This window comes from Alligator mississippiensis, chromosome 4 (genome assembly GCF_030867095.1).
Source record: "Alligator mississippiensis isolate rAllMis1 chromosome 4, rAllMis1, whole genome shotgun sequence".
NCBI lineage: Eukaryota > Metazoa > Chordata > Crocodylia > Alligatoridae > Alligator > Alligator mississippiensis.
Window position 1 is genome coordinate 148037798 of NC_081827.1, and position 22633 is coordinate 148060430.

Genomic DNA, 22633 nt, shown 5'->3' on the forward strand with positions numbered 1-22633 from the left:
TGCTTGATCTGCTGCTCTGCCTTCTACTCCCGGCCGTGTTCCCTGCATCATCTTCTGCAGTACTGTAGCAAGGTGGGGGGAGGGAGGCGGTGAGTGGGGTAACTGGCCTGGGTGCTGAAATGAAGGGGCACCAACAGGCACTGCCCAGTTGGGGCAGGGCGCAGGACAGAGCCATGAGCAGCTCCTTTTGGGGAATGCAGGGATAGGGCGGGGGTGGCTCCTGCTGCAGTGTGCACTCCCGGACAAGCACAGGGGCCATGTGCCCCCTGGATCTGTGTGTGGGGCGAGGGCGGGCTGCCACTGAGGGCTTTGCCCCAGGTGCCAAACTTTGTTGCTATGGTACTGATCTTCTGCTCTGCTTTCTGCTTCTTGCCCTGTGCTCCCTGCCCAATTTGCTGTTTTGCCTTCTGGGTTACTACATGGTCTTGTTGCATGGCAAGGGCTAATAAATATCCATTGATTCCAGAGACAGGTGTTGACTCCAGCCCTTTAGCTTTGTGTTATTACTCCCTTCATCTCTTCTGGCCTTTCACAAGCGTGTCTGTGCCTGTGGCTGTCTTCCCACCCTGCATATACCTCACTGTCTCCAAAGTTCCAAGGAACATCCATGAAGGGAGTGTGTACGGTAACCCAGCCCATGCAGCCAGCAATCACAAGCCTCCTTACACAGCTGTTGCCCCTCTACTGTCAATTCAGTGGGTCCCCACTGGCCTCCAACTCCCCTCCACCCCTCTATGCAGCACTTGCTGCTGCCATTGACATCTGCCCCAAGTACTCCTACATTCTCACTCCTCCCCATTAGATGGGTCTCGCTTTCTTTCTGTTGGTTTCACTCACTTCACCACCTCTCTGCCCCTTCTTCTTCCTCCTCTCTGCTCTTGTTCATGGAGAGCAAGATCTGAGGTGGATTGTTCATTTAAATGATTGAGTTCAAATCCAGGAGTTACATGTTAGGTCCTAGTCTAGACAAGACCTCTCTGAGTTTCTCCATCTTCCTCTCTGTCAGGTTCTGCCTCGCTGCCTCATTTTTGAGTTTCTCTTCTTTTTGTGCTAGGCATTTCTGTCCTTCTGGCTGCCTATACATGTGCTCTGATGCATTTTAATTAGAGCTTGATTAATCAAGTCTGCTCCATGTTCTAATTAAAACACTGCATCACCACAGCGCCACGTGTATTAAGTCCTCATATGTTTAAAAATGGCCACAGGGTGCTTTAATTAAGCCTCAGATAAAGCATCCTGTGGCCATTTTTAAACATGCAAGGCCTTAATACACACGATGCTGCAAGGTTTTAACTAGAGTGGCTGCCCCGAAACTGCTCTAATTAACCTCCCCCCACCCCCAACCACCTCCAAGCACATGTACAGGCAGCCTCTATCTCTTTTCTTCTGTCCTCCAAATTGACAGGCTTCTCCCCTTTCCCATATAACACAGTAGGCTGTCGCCTACAAAACCTCAAGCCTTTCTGAACCAGTTACCCTCTAAGATGCCACCCTGCCCTGGCTTTCCCCCATGTGGTGTACAAAAAAACAAAACATGACCTCTCCTCTCCTTTGCCCCCATTCTTTCTCATCCAGCTCGGAGGGAATCACTTGGTTCTTTCTACCTCAGTTCTTTCCCCTTTGCATACAGGTGTTAATCTCTGCTTGTTTTCCATTCCCAGACTTTTATCATTCTTGCCTCAAAGTCAAAGATAAGTTTTTATTTTAAAGAACAAAAGATTTCTTTAACAGCCCCCCTCCCCCTTTGGGACACGGATAAGGAGTGGCCTGGATCCGGGTATATTGTTGCTAATCATATAGGAGGACCAGAGGGGAACACATGTGAGCAGAAAAAGCAAACAGTGAGATTTTTAATGAGATGTGAAAACAAAGGAGTCTGAGTAGAACAAATGCCACATGGATTTTTTTTTTTTTAATTTTTTCATTTTTTTACAAAGGCAAGGACTAGCATAGGAGCTTGGCTGCCTCCTTCCATCATGGGCCCACATGGGTGTCTGCAGGTAGGTGTCCTGATGATTCCTTTCAGGCAGGTCAGTCAAAGATGAGCAGCTAGAAATAGGTTGCAAAACAATGTCAGGGCCTTGCTTCTGGCTACCCGTGACTCCCCCCCAGGTGGGCATTATCCACAGGGGAATGATGAATTTTAGGACAAAAAGGTGATGGAAGGCCACAGACAGGGCCTCTCTCTCTTTTTCCGGGGGTGACACCCTGGCAACCTATAATGATCTCCAAGATAAGAGCAAGGTCTGTTTGCTAACTCAGGGACCATCTAAGGAAAAATGGTAGGAAAAGCTTTTTGTTATTCTTAAAGATTTCAGTCAAATGCTGCTTGTGTGGCCAGCATGCAGTTTATGAACCTAATTTCATATGAAATTGAAAATGCATAGAGTCTGTGAAATAGGTGAATGTGATGTATCTTTACAAGTAAATCAATTTACCATAACATTTTCCCCACTGAGAAATGGTTTACCAGTATGTCGTGCACTTTCTACAGCCTCTAGCTAATGGCGAGTCTCCTCCAGCTCCAAAGGTCTGAGCTTCACCCCTTGCTAATGTGAAGCTCTGGGTGGCTTCATGCTGCAGCAGTGACAGAGGAAGTCCTAAGAGGCTAGACTGTTTACAACACAATACATTCCTAATCGTTCATGCGTGGTGTAAAATACCACAAGACAGAGCCATGTGACTTGTCATTTTTTTTCTGTTTAAAGAGAAGCTGAAGAGCATTCTCTGTTTCAAAGGCAGAGGAGGGTTGCTGGCCTGCTCCCCAGGCATATGCAGCATGGTAAAATTCCGCACAGCTTTGTTGGTGGCATAATAATACACAAGATACTACGACCTGGCTACAGGGGAGTTCTAGCTGTGTTGTTATCCAGTAGATGTAAAGCAGGATAACTGTGTAAGCTGTATGTTGCCAAGATAAAGTTATCAATGTCTCAGATGGATCCCCAGCCCTGATATTAAAGAATTATAATTGAGAAGATGATTTTTTTTCCTAAGGTTTCATTCTACTCACACCTGCCTAAACTCTCCTCTCATGTAAAACAAAGGCTTTATCCACTTCCCTTTCACCTATTTTTTTTTTTACTGGGTCTTAACCAGGAGCACTCCTGGATTTCCACTCCCATAGTCTCCCAGTTCAGGCTGGACACCTCAGCCCCAGTTCTAAGCACTAGCAGTCCCACAATCCGGTGCTCCCCAAGCAAATCTCCCAGAGCCTCAGTCCTGCCCTGCCCTAGGCTCTCCACACAACAGATGAAGAGTTGCAGCCTGAATCCTCTCCTTCTCTTGCAGCCCTCTGGCTGAAAACACAGAGTCCCTCAAAGGGGTGTTGAAAAGACTGTCGTATGCCTAAGTGGGGGTATTCACTGCATTTGAAAAGATAATGAGCGCTTGGTGAGAAGGAGGACCAGCGGCTGATGGGGAGCAGAGGGCCTCCAGGCATGTGCAGGAGGGTGTGGGAGCAGTGCATTCCCTGCTGCCTGGGGAAAAGGAAATTCTTGCTCACTCTCCCAGCCTCCTCTTAGGATTTCCTACATCTGCCCATTGGCCTTCTGTCTCCTTCTCTGTTCCCAATCTCTTCTCTCTTTTCCCTCTTTACTCACTCTCTCCATTACCCTTCTGCCCCTTTCTCTCATCTCCTTCTTTCAAAAAGTATTTGACAGCCCTTGCAGTCTGTTCAGGAGCTGGTGGAAGATTCAGTCCTAGAGCCTCCTCCAGGGGCTAAATCTCCAGGACTGAATCTCCCATCCTCCAGGACTGAATCTTCCACCAGCTTGGGAACAGAGACTGCAAGGGCAGTAGAGAGCCATTTCCCCACACTCACCCCAACTAAGCCTGCTCCAAACTGGTGGGGGGCAGGGGGAGGGGACAAAAAACACTCCTATCTGCAGGGCTCATTTTAGACCTCCTTGCTTGCTTGTGTCAAGGGATCCAGTCAGAGATGACAGAGGGATGTGATGATGAAACCCAAGTCATTCTATGATGCGGATGGACCTACTTGTCCCACTGGGAACCAAAGGGAGCCTCCCACATTAATTTCACACCAGGGCTGCTAAAATAACCTCAGGTCGGACTTGGATGACTTACTGTCTGCATGGTCCAGTGGAAAGGTCACCAAAGTGGGTGTTTCTACACTTCCTTCAAGCCATGTTACTGCAGCTTAGGGAGACAACTTGATCTTACTTCACATTAAGTAACTTGGGTAATGCTAATAGGGAAACCACAGCAACACACAACTCAGCACAAGGTACAACTCACTCAGGCAATTAGTTCCCCTAAACTCTGCCCTGCTGCAGCCATACTCTGAACAATACCTGAGCTGGGTAGCTTAAAATTAGTTTAGGTGAGCTGCAGTTGCAGGCTTGAGGGCAGTGCAGACATGCCCTGGGAGTCAGGAAATTTGGCTTATCTTCTGCACTGGCACACAAGCTGGCTACTGCTCTCAGGCCAGCACCTCCACTGCTGATCCTTGACCTGATTCTGATTCTTCCTGATTCTGGTTTTTTGCCTGCCATGTCTATTCAGCTTGGGCTGCAGCAGCTTCCTTCCCAGATCTGAGGAAGGGCATTTTGTGCCCAAATGCTTGTCAGTTATCTCTCCCTACTATAAAGTTGGCCTAATAAAAGATATCACTTGACATCTTGTGCTTCAGAGCTACTCAGAGCAAGAGATCTTTGGAGCAGGCACTTTCACTTCTGGTGTGCGTGCACAGCAGCCTAGTGCAATGAGACACAGGTCTTGGGAGGGTATTTCAGGTGTAACCAGGGGGTGGACATTACCACTGAGGAAGAAGGGGTTAGAGAAGACTCAGAGCCTGATTCTGCACTGTTTGCACCCTGCAGTCATTTATACCTGTGCAAAGCAGGTACAATCTAAAGGGTAAAGGTGTCTGCCACATTTCATGCTCACTCTGCAGGGCTTTAAATGATGAGGCAAGGTGTGAGACAAGGGAGAACTGGCCCTTAGGTTCTAAACTGCTCCTTGTACTTCAGATAGAACAGGACGAGCTACACACCTTCTTGTCTGCATCAGAGAGGTAAATTTTTCTCTCTACCCCTCTTTTTGGATGTATCAATTTCCATCCCCCACCATCAAAATTCACCACTTCCAAATTCTCCATAGTTTTATCACAAGGTCCTTGTGACATACCCAAGCAGCTGCTGTCCTCAGAAAACCTGACTGAAGGGCTAGAGAGGAAATAGAAGTCTCTGGGAAGGGAATCACAATGTTTATTTGTTAGATCATCTTTGGTTTTTCAACTCATGCACGATTTCTGCTTTTCTAAGGCTATGTATGACACTTCAGCACTCATTCAGAAATCATGTGAGCAGTCAGTATTAGCCCAAGACCCACAACAGCATCTATATACCTATGGGTGAATTGCAACAATCAGACTCCAGTTCAAACGAAAAATAAATCAATCTATAGGTCTTATGTCAATATTGACAGAGACAGATAGCACAGGTTGCATCACACATGGCTGCAAAAGAAACATGATCAATGCATAGTTAAAAAACAAACAAACCCTTGATAATATTTTCTGTGAAGAGCCCAGATGATACATTGAAGAGACACTTGTGCCTCCAGAGCTATGAAATGAATATCACTGCCAAGGCAGCCTTAGCTCTGCTCCCTTGTGTACATATATTATGGTACTGAGTGTGCCCACAGTGCAAGGAAGTGTATAGGTAACTTGAGCCTGCTCACATCCCAGAAGCAGCCTACCTGTAAGATCCATGCTCCTTGGTGGAAGTGGTGAAAGTTTTATTGATCATTCCATTTAAACCTAGGCTTATACCAAAAAGTGGAGAATGCATTGCTGAGGACAACCCAGTATTGGTCTTAGCACTGGGCAAAAAGTATATCACAATAAAAAGGACAGGAAGGGACTTTACCTATTTCCATTCTGTTGCAGCCCCTCTACCTTTTCCTTCCTCTTTTCCCCCCTTTATTCATCTGCTTCCAATATTGCTACTCCCTCCCTTAGGCCTCTACCTCAGATTACTCATTCCTCCAAAGAGCTTCTTCCTGTCTCTGGGCTAACATCATGTTAGAGTTGCTGAGAGTATGTCCGTGCAGCGAGAGCGATTATAATGTGGACAGGCATGCTCGCCCCAGCTTTAACATACCTAACACGCGTGGCTTTAGCTTTGTGGCACCAACTTCTGCACCAACCCCTCAGGGACCCTAGTTGAGACTGTGTGCTGAAATCCATGCCAACGTGTCTGCTCCATTAATGATCCATGAGCCTGCACCACAATCGCACTTCATTTTGCTGTATCGACCTAACCTCAATCAAGCCAGCATAAAGGAAGCAGGACAGAAGTAAAATGGCTCGCTAATGGAAATCCTGCTTCATTCAAATAGGTTTGTACTGCCATCTGGTGGTGTGTTGAAAAATAGCTGGAACACACAAGATTTTTTTTCTTTTTGTTTACTTGCTGTCGCAGGGCACCTCGGTGCCCCTGCTCCTAGAGTGGAGAAACTGCCAGGGAGCAAGTGAGCGCGCCCTGGCCTGACATAACGAGCCCAGCTGAGGCTTGCTCAGGTAATGAGCGCAGCTGCGGGTTGTCGGAGCAACCAAGGGGAACCAGCTGCCTGTAGGAGGCAGGGCCTGGCCCTTATAAAGTTCAGGGCTGAGGCCAGGTTGGCAGTTCTCTGCCAGCAGCTGGAGAGGCGGGAGCTCCCTCGGCTGAGATATGGGAAGGAGCCTAAGTTGCAAGTACAGCTCATGATAGCCCTGGAGGCTTGAGCTATGATGACGAGTTATGGCCATGTGGCTTGCATTTGTGTTACAGCCTAGGGGCTTGTGGTTTTGCGTTGTGTTATTACACCCGGAGGCTTGGGTGAGGCTGTAGGGGTTGGAGGAGGCCTCAATTATAGGGACCCCAGAGAGTGTGGGGTGCCCTAGCGCCAAGAGGGCGCATTATTATCATAGCGCCAGGGAAGGCGCAGCTCGCACGCCAGTGCATGAGCGACTGGTGGCGAGGAGCGCGGCCAGTGGGTCGCGGGCGCAACCCGTAGGTTGCGACAGGGACCCCGGAGAGTGTGGGGTGCCCTAGTGCCAAGAGGGCGCATTATCTGTATAGCGCCAGGGAAGGCGCAGCTCGCACGCCACTGCGTGAGCAGCTGGCGGCGAGGAGCGCAGCCAGCGGGTCGCGGGCGCAACCCATAGGTTGCGGACGGGGACCGAGACCCCGGATTGCATGTGGGGGAACATAGCCCCTGGCCCCAGGAAAGGGGCGGCATTACTGAGTAGCCCAGTGTGGGCACGGTGAGCCCCAGAGAGGGGGGAATGCCCTTGTACAGTATTGAGTAGCCCAGTGTGGGCGCGGCGAGCCCCAGAGAGGGGGGAACGCCATTGTATATTATTGAGTAGCCCAGTGTGGGCACGGCGAGCCCCAGAGAGGGGGAACGCCATTGTGTTTTGTTGAGTAGCCCAGTGTGGGCGCACGGGCATAGCGAGCCCGGCCGCAGGCTAGTGCAGCAATCCCCCTCAGACCAAGGCAGGGCGCTGCGGTTGCCCCTGAGAAGACAAGGAGTAGCAGCGCGGTGAGCCAGAGTCAGGGAGGGTATCCGTGTGGTTGGCCAGGGAAGGGCCGGGGCCCGCTAGAGAGTCCCTGAGCGGAACCACACTGGCAGGGGAGGCCCAGGCTGGGCAAGAAGAAAGTCCCAGCCAGAGGCTGGGCATGAGAGAGGGAGCCCAGAGTGGGCCACATTAGAGAGGAGGCCCGGGAAGCGGGCGTAAAGACCGAACAACGTCCATTACATCTGCGAGGCTTGGGGCGTGGTATCAGGGGAGGTAGGAGCCACGCATAGCCCATAAGGCTAGGGCGCTTGGGTAGCGCCCATTGTACGGGGAGACCCACGAGGGGTCCAGGAGCTGACAGGCCCGGGGAAACACAAGGCAGCCTCCCTATTACATATTACATCAAGACGTGGCGGGCGAGAATGGAGGGTGCCCTCGGGCTGAAGTAGCACAGTGAGAGGGCCTCAAGGAGATCACGGCCCTCCGCGAGGACCCGGCCGTGACACTTGCATTCCGTTAGAAATGCTCCATTCTTTCTCATTTTCCCCAGGGACTGTTACCCTGTATATAAGGTCTTTTTTACATGTGATTCTTCCACTGGAGTCTATTATCCGTAACTTATTAGCCACCTCCACTGGCATCTCTCCTCCACAATCCTACTATGCATGCAGCTTGCAACATATAGCAGCAACTAACATTCCTACTTGATCCCAGACACGTGTGATTTGTCTGTTCCCTAAATTACAAGTGTTGAGCTTAATCCTGAGAGATGCTGAGTACTTGCAACTCCCATCCTCCTCAGTGTGAGCTGCTGAGGATCAGTGTCTCTCAAGAACAGGACAATTATTGGTCATAAAATTGCCAATCTCTTTTTCCTATTCTGGAGGCTTTTTGTAGGACTGTTCCATTGCTTCCAGAGGTACACCAGAATTTCCAAGATGTATTGGACTAGTAATCCCTCTAGGCTGTGGGAAGTGTCAGATGTTCTTAAGAAAATTATAACAGCCCCACAGTAGCCTGAGTCCCCCATAGATTTCATTTTACTAATAGAGGCTGACTTGGGTCCTGAAACATAAGATATGATATTCTTCCAAAAAATGTTGCCGTTAATTATAACTCCGCAGTCTTGGTAGCCATATAAAATGTCCCCTCCTTTCTGAATCTTGTTATGTTCTTGGTCACTTCTGTGGTATTTCAAAAAAGGGGAGAAAGAAGGATACAAGAAACTATAGGCCCGTTGGTCTTACCTCAGTCCTGGGGAAGCTCTTTGAGAAAATTATCCAGGAGCACATCTGCAAGGGACCAGCAGGGGAGATTAGGCTTAGGGGCAACCAACATGGGTTCATTAGAGGCAGGTCCAGTCAGACCAACCTGGTGGCCTTGTACGACCAGGTCACAAAAGCCTTGGATGCAGGTGTTGCGGTGGATGTAGTCTTTCTGGACTTTAGGAAGGCCTTTGACACTGTCTCTCACCCCATTCTCATTAAGAAATTAGGCGACTGGTGTCGATGCCTACACAGTCAGATAGGTCACTAATTGGCTGGAGGGCCACACCCAGAGTGGTGGTGAATGGGTCATTTTCGACCTGGCGGGATGTGGGCAGTGGGGTCCCCCAGGGCTCGGTCCTTGGGCCCACACTGTTCAACATCTTCATCAGCAACTTGGACGAGGGGGTGAAAAGCACCTTATTCAAATTCGTGGATGACACTAAGATGTGGGGAGAAATGGGCACACTAGAGGAGAAGGGCAGGCTGCAATCAGATCTGGACAGGTTATAGAGGTGGGTGGATGAGAACAGGATGGGTTTCAACACTGACAAGTGCAAGGTATTGCACTGGGGGAGGAAGAACCAGCAGCATGCATACAGGCTGGGGAACTCCCTTCTCGTCAGCACAGAGGCAGAAAAAGATCTTGGAATCATTATTGACTCCGAGATGAACATGGGCCGACAATGTGGGGACACGGTCAGGATGGCAAACCACACCTTGTCATGCATCCACAGATGCATCAAGAGCAGGTCCAAGGAGATGATCCTCCCCCTCTATACAACATTGGTCAGGCTGCAGTTGGAGTACTGCATCTAGTTCTGGGCATTGCACTTCAGGAGGGATGTGGACAGCATTGAGAGGGTCCAAAGGAGGGCCACTCACATGGTCAGGGGGCAAGAGGGCAGGCCCTACAAGGAGAGACTATGGGACCTGAACCTGTTCAGCCTTCACAAGAGAAGGCTAAGAGGGGATCTGGTGTCCATCTATAAACTGACCAAGGGGGACCAGCAGGCACTGGGAGAGTCCCTGTTCCCCTGAGCACTATAGGGAATAACAAGGAATAATGCCATAAGTTGATGGAGAGTAGATTCAGGCTAGATATCAGGAGGCACTACTTCACAGTCGGGGTGGCTAGGATCTGGAACCAACTTCCAAGGGAAATGGTGCTAGCTCCTACCTTGGAGGTCTTCAAAAGGAGGCTGGATAGACACCTAGCTGGGGTCATTTGACCCTAATACTCTTTCCTGCCCATGGCAGGGGGTTGGACTTGATGATCTACTCAGGTTCCTTCCGACCCTACCAACTATGAAAAAGTGTCCCATTTCAATCGCACACCAAATGAAAAGGCAATTCCTTTCTTTCATTTTTAACTGTTGATGTTCAACATCTTCATATTGTTCAACATCTTCATTAATGATGTAGACATTGGACTGGCCAAGTTCACTGATGACACCAAACTTTGGGGCAAAACATCCACACCTGAAGACAGGAGGGCGATCCAGGCTGACCTGGACAGGCTCAGCAAATGGGCAGACGAGAACCTGATGGTGTTTAACACTGAAAAATGCAAGGTTCTCCACCTTGGGAGGAAAAACCTGCAGCATCCTTATAGACTCGGCAGTGCTACGCTGGCTAGCACTACAGAAGAAGGAGACTTGGGGGTCATCATTGACCACAAGATGAACATGAGCCTGCAATGTGATGCTGTAGCTAGTAAAGCGACCAAAATGCTGGCTTGCATCCATAGATGCTTCTCAAGCAGATCCTGGGACGTCAATCTCCCTTTGTACTCGGCCTTGGTGAGGCCGCAGCTGGAGTACTGCGTCCAGTTTTGGGCTCCACAATTCAAAAAGGATGTGGAGAAGCTTGAGAGAGTCCAGAGACGAGCCACGCGCATGATCAGAGGTAAGGAAAGCAGACCTTACGACAACAGGCTGAGAGCCATTGGGCTCTTTAGCTTGGAAAAGCGCAGGCTCAGGGGTGATCTGATGGCCACCTATAAGTTTATTAGGGGTGACCACCAGTATCTGGGGGAACGTTTGTTCACCAGAGTGCCCCAAGGGAAGATGAGGTTGAATGGTTACAAACTACTGCAAGACCAATTCAGGCTGGACATAAGGTTTCTTTATTGTCTGAGCCCCCAAGGTCTGGAACAGCCTGTCATAAGAGGTGGTTCAAGCGCCTACATTGAACACCTTCAAGAGTAAATTGGATGCTCATCTTGCTGGGATCCTATGACCCCAGCTGACTTCCTGCCCTTCGGGCAGGGGGCTGGACTTGATGATCTTCCGAGGTCCCTTCCAGCCCTAATGTCTATGAAATCTATGAACTCAAGTCCACCCTTTTCATTTTCTTGAATGTCCTCATTATCCTTGTAATGGACAGAGAGAGTACAGAAGATTCAGATCTACCTTTTGATGACAACTTTACATGTGTTATATATATTCCAATATAATAATGGGCTTATTCCATCTGTCTGTCTGTCCATAGCGCTCTTGAAGCACTCTGATTGGTTAGTGAAACAGCCAATCAGAGTGCTCCAAAAGCATTCTGGACAGGTGGTGGTGTGGCAGAGTGCCGCCATGATGGCAGGGATGGAGGAGATGGTGGGGCAAGCTCCTCCACCCTGATCCTGGGAAGTGGCGGTGGCACTCCATCCCCGCCCGCCCCCTCCCCCCACATCATTCCTGTGTGTGTGTGTGTGTGTGTGTGTGTGTGATATATATATATATATATATATATATATATATATATATATATATATATATATATATATATATATATATATATATATATATATATATATAGGGGGATGAAGGAAAAGGGGTGGGGGTTAAGGTGGGGAACAGCCCGCCATAACAACAAGCAGAAAAGCCCTGAAAACAGGGCAAACTTACCCCTCATAGGAGCAGCCGAGCCAACCAAGCCGTGGAGGGAAGGAACACTCACACAGTTCATCAGCTACTTTTATCTATGGCTGGGACCGGCACGGCAAGATAACATAACTGAAGAATGACGCCCAGCAAAGATAAAAGCCAGCAGCGGGGAAGCAGCTGGGCGAATGTAGCAGAGAGCAAGCTGCGGGGCCATTGCCCGAGACAGGAGAGGGCCTTCTGGCAAAGGGGAGGAGAAGCCGAGGAGGGACCCAACAGAGGGGCTGACACTTAATTAAAGAAGACACTGCCCTGGACAAGGGAGCTGGGCCAGGGGAAAGTCGTTGAAGGATGGCAAGATCGTTGATCATAGGATGCGTGAGTGAGGGCAGGCTGAGGCCCCTCCCTGGAATTTTAATTTGGGGCAAAGTGGGCTGGGACTGCTGTAGGGATCCTGGCACCCCAAGGGACCCAACAAATCACCAGGGTTGTCTCACCACCCTGAATACACTCGAGCATAGTCGAAAACAGGGGCCAGAGCAGTGAAGAGGGGATGGGAGGCAATGCTGTAGGAGATCAGGCTGACCATCGATTGGCTGTCCCAAGGGGCTGGCATATGGCTGGGGTATATGCAAGGTGGAGCCCCAAGAGCATCCACTGGTGAGAACACCTGACACATGCACCGCTACAAGAGGGAGTCCCACTACTGAACGAAAGATCCAAAACATAGCAGGCAAGTATTGGGGCATCCCTCGCGGAGAGAACAACCCAACATCATGGCTGCAAGAGCAGCCTCCGCAGCAACACTCAGGCGCTCATTCCAGGACAGCCAGAGAGAGAGACTCCACAAGGCCAGGTGGGTACATATATATATTATATAGCCTTTTACTGTCTCCTTTTATTCGTCTCCTTCCTAAGAGATCAGTCCCAGTCTTGTCAATCTTTCTTCACACAAGAGTTTGTCTAGGCCCTCGATGATTCTCAGTGCTCTTCTCCAAACTCTGTCCAAGTCTACAATGTCCTTTAAGGGCACTTGTACACAAAGACATGATGTCCGGTACTTGCACAAAGTATCCAGATAATGTTGCATCACTGACTTACATGTCATTCTAGTACTTTCAGATTACTCTGCACATCATTCCTTATGCACTCTAACATCCCATTCTCATAAATAAATTAAGAGGCTGTGACTTGGATAATTACACAGTCCAGTGGGTGGCAAATTGGCTTGGGGGTTGCACCCAGAGAGTGATGGTGGACAGGTTGATATCGACCCGGAAGGATGTGGGCAGTGGGGTTCCTCAGGGCTCGGTCCTTGGACCAGTGTTCTTCAACGTCTTCATCAGTGACTTGGATGTGGGCGTGAAGTGTACTCTGCCCAAGTTTGCAGATGATACTAAATTGTGGAGCGAAGTGAACACACCGGAGGGTAGGGAATGATTGCAGGTGGACCAGGACAGGTTGGAAAAGTGGGCAGAACACAACAGGATGAAGTTCAACAAGGACAAATGCAGAGTGCTTTACCCAGGGCATAAAAATATCCTGCTACTGTATGGGGAATGACTCTCTCAGCAGCACAGAAGCAGAAAGGGATCTCAGAGTCAGTAGTGGACTCCAAGATGAAAATGAATTGTCAGTGTGACGAAATCATCAGCAAAGCTAACTGCACTTTATCATGCATTAGCAGATGCATGACAAATAGAACCAAGGAGGTGATACTTCCCCTCTATGTAGCATTAGTCAGACCGCAGTTGGAGTCCTGTGTCCTGTTTTAGGCACCTTACTTTAAGAAGAATGTGGATAACTTTGAGAGGGTCCACAGGGGGGCCACTTGTATGGTTAAGATTTTGCAGGCCAAGCCCTATGAGGAGAGACTAAGGGACCTGGATCTCTTCAGCCTCCGCAAGAGAAGGCTAAAAGGTGATCTTGTGGCCGCCTACAAATTCATTAGGGGGACGCAGTAAGGGATCAGAGATGCTCTGTTCACCAGGATGCTTCTTGGGGTAACAAGGAACAACGGTCACAAACTGACAGAGAGCAGATTTAAGATGGACATCAGGAAGAACTTCTTCACAGTAAGGGTGGCCAGAATTTGGAATGGGCTTCCAAGGGAGGTGGTGCTCTCTCCTACCTAGCAGCTCTTTAAGAGAAGGCTGGATAGGCATCTGACTGGGGTCATCTGACCCTAGCACTCTTTCCTGCCCAGGGCAGGGGGTCAGACTCGATGATCTGTTAAGGTCCCTTTTGATCCTAGCATCTATGAATCTATTAATCTTGTTTGTGTTTTGACTGCAGCTGCACAGTAGCCAAAGGTTTCATTGAGCTGGTTACAGCGATGCCAAGGCCTTACTGCTGAGTTAATATGGTTAATTTACTCCCTATATAAAAGACAACAGTACTTTAAAAACTTCTTTCTAATGTGCATTATTTCGCATTACTGACACTGAATTTCATTTGCTATCAGGTTGCCTATTTTCCTAGCTTGTTTAGTTTTCTCTGGGCACATCTACACAAGATGCTGACTGTGCAGTAGCCTGATACTCCTGCGCAGTAGTGCCGTATAGCAAAAACCATGATGCAACACTACTGCACAGTAGTATTAGGCTACTGTGCAGTAGTCACAAAAAAGGCATTTGCCAGTGATACTGAGCAGTAACTCAGGTTACTGCACATTTATTTAGTACTTGTTTTATACAGGCACTAAATATATGTGCAGTAACCACTGCGTGGTAGCGGCTTGTGTAGACACAGCCCCTGTTCCTTGTAGTTCTTTCTAATGCTGACTAATCTGAGTACTTTTCCTTCATCTGTTAATTTAGCTGACTCACTATTACTTCCCTTGCACCTTTACCAGATCACTAATAAATGTATTAAATATAGCAGTATGAATAGCATGTTAAAAATGCTTCCCATTTCACCTTTTGCTATAATAGAGTGATTCTCAACCTTTTTAGACTCAAGGCACCCCTCAGAAAATGGCAGCTCTTTCCTTTCACTCCTTTTTTGACTACAGAACAATTCTTCTGTTGCAATGAAGTCAGCAAGGCCAATGGGTCAGAATGTTTCTGAAGCCATGAATTTCTATTTGAAATGGCCCCCTGGCTGAGAATCACTGCCATAATGAAAGCTGATCATGGAATTCTGATCTTTGCTTTCTTTCTCCAAGCTACTTTTTGATCCAAGACAATCTCTGACCCATGATTTCTATTGCTCTTTGGTCCTCAAACTTGCTCTCCTGCTCTCACAGATAACCACATTATACAATCCCTTTCGTAAATTTGCTGAGCTCCATCTTAAAAGTAGTTTAATTTCTTTCCCCAGCCACTTGTGTTGAGAGGTTGTTCTTAACCCTTGCTGCTCAGATAGACACTTTCTCCCACAGACATATTATTCACAACCAGTTCATTTGTTTTTACGCCAACATTATTCTTTAGCTTAGACAGTTGTTTTCCATCTGCGGTGTTTAACCCTCTCATGTATTTATAGAGGGCAATCATATCTCTTCCCTGCCTTCTTTTTGCTAGGCTAAAGTAGTCAAGCTCTTCTAGTCTCCTCTAATGTGACACTCTCCATTTGTCTGCTCATCTTCATGGCTCTTCTCTGTACTTATTCCAGTTTGACTTCACCTTTCTTGAACACAGGCAACCAGAACTGCCTGCAGTATTCCAGGTGAGGTCTCAACAAGGCCTTATACAAGGACATTAATACTTCTCTATCTCTACTGAAAACACATTGGTCAGTACTGTAAATCAGAACTACAGGACTTTGGCCTTCTGAGACATGATTCTTCTCTGAAAACTGACTTTGTGAAAATTATGTTGGCTGGCTCTTCCTTATCTGCCTTATTGATGTGCTTGAACATTTTTAAGACATTCATGAGGCATGGTTTTCCTTTGCAGAATCTGTGTTGATTGGATCTTATGTTGTGAACTTCCAGGGGTTTCAAATTATCCTTCAACCAATGGGCTAGGCAGAGAGGTAAGGCTTATGGGTCTATATTTACCTGGATTACTCCAAAGACTTTTTTTTACTCCTGGTACATTTGTTATCCTCAGTCCTTTGAAAAAACTGCTGATTTTAGTAACAGATTATCGTGAACAGCTGTCAGCCACATCCTTCTTGACATCCTTCAGAACTTTTGGATGTATACCATCTGTGTCTGGGGACTTGCTGTATTTTAAATGATTAACAGCCTTCAACACCTCTTCAGACATCTCAGCCTCTGTTAGTACCTTATATTTATTACTAGAAGTGAACTGCTGCAGGATAGAACTCTAGAAATCTCCCGCACATCGTCCATGCCTCAGACTAATACAAAGGAATCACTTCTGGATGATATGAGCAGGAATCTTTGATTCCTTTAACTTTTTTATATTGAGCAGGATTTCCTTCACTAACTTTCTGCTTCTAATATGCCTAAAGAATCTTTGGTTTGTGGTAATTACACCTTTAGTTATTTGCTCCTTATACTCCATTTTGCACTTTGTAATTTCCCTCTTACTTACTGCCTGCTGCAATTTATGCTCCTAGTCTTTTGCCTTCAAATTTTGAAGGCTCTTTTTTTTGTTTGCCTCTCAAACCTTCTCATTTGGCAACACAGCCTAACTCCTTGCCATCCAAGTTCACTTTTTGCTCAGTAGTATTAATCTCTTCTGAGACTCTACTATTGGGTTTTATTTTTTTAAAGAAGGTTCCAGGTGACCTCTAGGGATTTTTACATCCTTTATTTTTAACAGAGATACTTTTCTCATGCAGGATGCTCTGGCATGGCTAGATTTGTTTCCAACCTGCATTGTTACATCAGCTGCTTTCAAAGAGGATGCCTGACTGTAAATCAGAACCACAGGGCTTTCGAATCTGAAATGTGGTTCTTCTCTGAAAAGTGACTTTGTGAAAATGGCACTGTGTGGTTCCACATTTATTGTCTTACAGAAAGCCCCCTCCCTGCTCCCATCTAATCTGCTCAATTTACAAGGCAATAAACATGTTTTGTCTAACTGCCAGCCCAGAGAACAGCCTGGGATCTGCGAGTCAAGCTTTCCTTCTTTCACATTACCAGTAATAAGGGTGTTATGAGTTATATTCTGTCCTCACTGTCTCCTGTGCTACTACACAATCTTCAATATGTTTGCCTAAATATAACTGATCATAATTTAGTACAGAATTCTGTTGAATATGAACAGGAAGGAATGGAATCTAGCTTCTTCTATATGGACTATTTTGACTCTACAATGCTAACAGGCATAAAGAAACAGTTAAAAAAGTTAGGCAGTAAAGTTAGCAGATTAGTCAGAACACACCCAAGAAACACATCTGTTGAGTAAGAAGGTACCTTGTATAGCACTGCTTTTCAGCTTAGTTTTGTGGAACTGCTTTTTTCCTGTCCCTTGAGCCAGTAATGACCCACCATCTTCAGCAGCACCTGTGCCATAGGATCTAAGATGCATTATCTATTCATTTGAAGTACTTGCGCGACTCTCCTGAACAGCATTTGTCTTCAAACTCTGGTGAGGTAAGGAAGTGTTATCTCCATTGTGCCAACTAGGATCTGAGGCAGAGAGAGACCATATGCCTCCTTCAAAGCCTACAGTCATAGAAAATCAGGGCTAGAAGGGACCTCAGGAGGTCATTGAGTCCAACCTCCTGCTCAAAACAGGACCATTCCCAAATAGACCATTTCAGCCATTAAAGATACTAGTTTTTCTATTGGCTTCAATGGGTCACAGGCCTTAAGACTCAAGATTTTCAAAGGTTCTAGGCCCTCATCTACTTCAAAGGCGTTGGTCTTTTTACACCATGTGTCCAGGACCACTGGGGGCTCTCACACACACCAGTGAAGTTATTTGGGGGTGCCTCCCACAGTCGCTCTTAAAATCTCTGTAGCATGCTTGAGAGTAACTGAAAGAAGGCATCCTCTGAGCAGCTTTGGTGCTTGATTTCCAGGCTTGGTGTACAAAAAACAGGAGCAAGTGGGTGAGGCGCGCACACACATGTGCTCTAAGCACCAGGCTATCCTGAAGTCTCAGATAGGCAAACTGGGCATAGGATGGGGCTCACAGTTGAGGATCTCAAGCAGGAGGCATCTGCCTGTCCCAAAAAAGATACCCATCTCTAATGAGAGGCAGCACTATGCAGGGCTAATTTATGAGGATATCTTCCTTTGGAGATTTAATCTCCTCATATATTGTATAGAGAGATTGAGAATCAAACTCAGGACTGCAGTTTCCACTGGTTGGCAGTGTACATAAGAGCTGGACATTGCAACATTCAGGGTGCGTCTACATGTTCATTAATGCGCTTTTCCTAATCGCATTAAATTTAGTTCCTCCTATGTGAGGTACTAAATAAATATGCAATAGGCTGCCCTAATATGCAGTAGCGAAACGTCATTTAAAAAGCATGAGCTTTAATGCACAGTAGCCTATTTTACTGTGCATTAGTGTGTTAACATTTTTTTTATGCAACACTTTAATGCTCAGTAAAATAGGATATTGAGCATTACAGTTCAGGTGTAGATGTGCCTTAAGTGTTACAACAGGTAAGGATCAACTTCTGAGGATCTTGCCCAAGGTCACACAGAATTTGCCCTAGTGGATCAAACAAAGATCCATTTCATCCAGGATCTTGTCTCTGACATTGTCCAGGGCTAGATGTTTCAGAAGGCAGTGTAAGGCCTTGAGCAGGCAGATGTGGAACAACTTACTCTCATGCTGATTTCATAGTTGTCACTAAGAGTTATTTAATCCCCAAACTACAAGGCTAAACTTCTCTTGCAAAATTTGTCACTGTTAATTAAAACTTTGGTTATTTTTGAAAGCCATATAAATAGCCAATCAATTTTTAAAAATTTTGTTACATTCTTGGACTCAAATGCTTCCCATGGCATCAAATTCTACAATTCAATGCACATTATACCTAAAAGTGTTTCTTGTTATTGGCTTTGACTTTCCCACCTTTTATTTTAATCAACCATTGGCTTTATTCTTCTGGTATTGGACAAGGAGGTAAAAAGCTTCATTAAGCCTTCTCTAGACCATTTGTTTGTTACTGTAGGTGGGTCACTCAGCTTCCTTATTGAAGCCAGTCAGCCCACAGTCAGATTTACAAACTGTCCACACAGTAGAAGAAAAACAACAAAACAAGCAAGTCTGCAAACCACAAATGACCCCAAAATCTGTGGTTTTTCTTCAGACCCGAAGAAGCATTACACACAACTCAATACTTCCCTAACCTAACCATACCACACCTCTTCCTCTCTTTTCCACTCTGCTCCTGAAGCTTTTATGCCTCTTTGGGTGCTGACAGACATGCAGCTCCCCACAGTAACTCATGGGTATATACAGAAGTTGCTTTTTTCACCATTTAAAGTGCTTTATTGCTGTGACTTAACAGAAGTGCACAGCTTTATGGAATTTTTAAAATGGGTACAGTACTTTAAAGTAAGGCTTGTTAAATGAAGTATTAAATTGGAAGCACTGTATTGTAAAGTATTTTAGCAACCCACAGCACTTCGGAAAACGTTTTGTACCTTGGTCAAATTTCTGACCATGGAGAAGACCCAGGAGGCTATAGAATGCCCCCTACCAAACATGCACGGAGCATTTCTGCATGCATCCCATGGTGCTTCACAGAAAGTGCTATGCGTTACAGCAACCCATAACCCAACAGACATCCCCTGTTGGATGGTGGGGGGAAGGAGGGTGGAAATGAGCTCCACCTTGGAGCCAATCCAGGAGAAGCTTTGTGTCAGCTTTGCCTCTCTCCCCTAGCCCCACCCCCACTTCCAAGCTCCAGTCCTATCTGCATGATGGGAGGGGGTAGAAGGGACAAGATGGAGCTGCGGCCTGGAGTTTGCCCAGCCTGCACTGGGATAGGGTGGGGGGTGGGTGGATTGGAGCTCCAATACTCTTCCTTCTACACCCTCCCATCATGTGGACAGCTCTGAAGGTGGTCAGACAGAAGTTTAATGAAGGTGCTCCACTCCTCATCTAATGAAGGGTAATTTGTTGTGTGATCAGGCATCTTTAAAGCACTCTGCAGCCATGCACTTCTGTCAGGGCATCACTGTACAGCACTTTCAAGGGGCTGATTGCAAGACAAATGTCACTTCTGTCAGCGCCCTTTATGACTCCACCCTAATTCCCATATCAGTTGCGGCTGCTGTCAGCCTTCCAGCCAGAGAGAGTCTTACCTGCCAACTGCCTACAGCAGGGTCTCAGGCTGACCACCTCCTTATAATTACTTTCTATTTTTTTTACAATCTCAGAATAACACCGGCAGTCTTTTTAATTCACTTTTTATATTTGGGGTTTTCCAGATTCTGGTCACTCTTCTGTGAATCTCGCTCCACTATATTTTTTTAAGCAGGGGTAACCAGTAATGTTCACAATACTCGAGATCAATCTATACCCTTGTTTAATATAAATGTAATATAAATGCTTCCTACTGTTCTTTGTATTATTCTCCAACCCATTCCTCATTTGCATCCTAACATCTGTTAGTTCTTCAGTGACGTTAGCCTGTCATAGGAAGTCAATGGCAGAGCAGGAAGTCAAACCTGTATCAGCCAGGTCCCAGGCTAATGTTTCCACAGACTACACCATCCTTCCTTGCTCTGTTCTTAACTGCATCCCCTTTCATTTCTTCCTTTTTTTTTTTTAAGCCAACTCTACCTACAAATATGGCCATACCCAAAGAATGACTTCCTATGGTGCAGTGAAGCCTTTGTGGAAGCAGGAATGAGGGAAGGAGAGTGAGAGACTTCCCTTTCCTGCATAGATAAGACCACCTCTAAAACTCCTGGTCCCCCTTCTATCAAGTCGGTTACAATTGTAGGGCTGATGGGGACCGCTGGGCCTGTTGTAAGGCAGAGGGAGATTACAGGCGGGAAAAGGGAGGCTATTTTGTTGGAAAAAGAGCCCTTATTTTCCTTTGGATTAAAACAGATCTTTGGTTTCCTTTTCTGCTAATTAACCGCTTGGAATTGGGCACTCACAATTTTTCTTAATAACTTTAACTACTGCACCCTGCCACTCTTTCCATGAGGGTGACATCTGTCCTTGTACCACAGCTTGAGTGGAAGTGGGTGGAGGTCTTGAGCTAGTCCTCTTGCTAGACCCATTTCAAATCATAACCACTGAGTTTAATGACTCATTTAAACTTTTAACTGTTTTTTGTTTTTTTTGTTTTTTTTTTCCCCCACTCTCCTGCCTGCCATGGAGATCCAGTACAACTTACTAGAGATCAGGCCTGCGACGCTCCCAGGAGAACTTTTTTCTTAGCCGAGTCCCACATGCAGCATCTCTGCAGTTTAGGAGGCAGAAGCCTGGAAAAACCCAGGTCAGATCTGAGAGATGGGCAACGGGGAAAACCAAACTGCACACTCCCTTTCCCTCGGGTCACGGAGCAACTCAGACACCAAGAGACCCTGTGAGGCCTTTCACAGGCTCTTCTTGAAAGGTGAGCCTCATGAGCAGGGGCACATCTAGAATTTGGAAAAAGCAGTGCAGAGGGTGAGGTGCATCGCCACACCTAGCACAGCATGTGCCTTTCTCTGGCTGAAAAGAATTAGAGGCTTTACTAACACTGCTCAGTGCCGCACATTATTGAGGAATGTCCCCTCTGGGAAACACCATGTATCTGGGTCCATGAAGGCAGTTTTCTTTAAGTGTTCCCCGGGATAACAGTTCTTCTGGCGTGGTTTCGCACCCGCTGGGGTGTTGGGGCTTAAAGCCCACTTTATGGAGCCCACTTTATGGAAATGTGATATTCCTCCCTAGCTTGCTCCTGTGGCCATATGGCTGAGGGCTGGTGAAACTTGGGGGCAGGGGCAACGCATAGGGGGTGCACGTGCACCCCGAGTGTGGCAGTGCACCCCCTACAAAAAGGCAAGCAGGCAGGCAGTTGCTGCACAGTTGCTGCTCACCATCCCCTGCTGTTGACACCGCTGGCAGCATCTGCCGGTGGTCAGCGATCCCCGCTGGTCTGCAGGTGGTCACCAACCCTTGGTTGGTGCTTGCCACCCCCTCCCCCCCACCAACAGCATCAGCAGCGTCTGTGGGAACTCCTGCTTACTGTTGCCACACTTCCACCGCTGCCATGCCTCCCAGACACGGGGGGCACAGGTCATTCATGCTTGGGGGCATCCGAACCCCAAGCCTCTGGGTTTGGGCCTGCACATAGGAAGCCCGCCAAAAGATGTTGGAAATAGCTGAAGCCCCTGGTGTGGGACACTTACGGTTTTGGACTTGATTTGGCTGACTTGGCTTGGAACACGAAACATTTCTTTAAAAAAATAAATAAAGTCCCCTCTACAAACTAAGAGGCAGATTAATAACTTTGAATTCAGGTAAGAAGGAGGCTATCGCTTGGCTCTGTAGATTTGCATTTCATAAATAACTGACTAACCCGGCTAGGGACGTAGGGTTGTATCATCCAGGTCACGTGGAATTAAGAACAAGTGACACTTTATTAGGAGTGAAAAACAGCCTACACTGCCAGAGCCTGAGGAAAGGCTGGCGGATGCGGGTGGCGCGTGGAGACCGTTGAAGAGGAGGGCGGGTCGTTAACCGCCGTGGAACGCGGGCGCGGGGAAGATTCTAACGAGCCCCCGAGCCAAGTGGCTCCGCCTGACTAGAAACGCGGCTGCCAAGCGGGCGTTACACTTCGGAGGCAGCAGGGATCATACAGGGCTTCAAATGCAAGACAGCAGTCACCCTGCCTCCGCGGGAGAGCCACTGGGTCCGCGGCTCTGGGGGCACTCCCGCCGCGGCTGCTGGCGCGGGAGCCGGGGGTCCCCCTGGACACCCCGCAGTCCTGGGGCGCTGAGGTGAGCGGGAGCCCGCCGCAAGTTGCCGGAACTAGACGAGAAGTGCCTCTGCCCCACGCTCACCCACAGCCGCCCTGACCGGGCCAGGCCGGGCACCGCAACGCAACGCAACCCGCTGCCCTACTGACACGCGGCT

At 47.5% G+C, this 22633-nt stretch overlaps 1 long non-coding RNA gene across 1 annotated transcript; it reads right to left on the reverse strand.

Moving 5' to 3' along the window:
• Nucleotides 1–1822: 1822 nt before the first annotated feature.
• On the reverse strand, nt 1823–22633 carry LOC132250250 (uncharacterized). Its single transcript, XR_009461910.1, has 2 exons — nt 20907–22633; nt 1823–2049 (listed from the first exon to the last, which is right to left on the reverse strand). It is a non-coding gene; the product is annotated as an uncharacterized LOC132250250 (long non-coding RNA).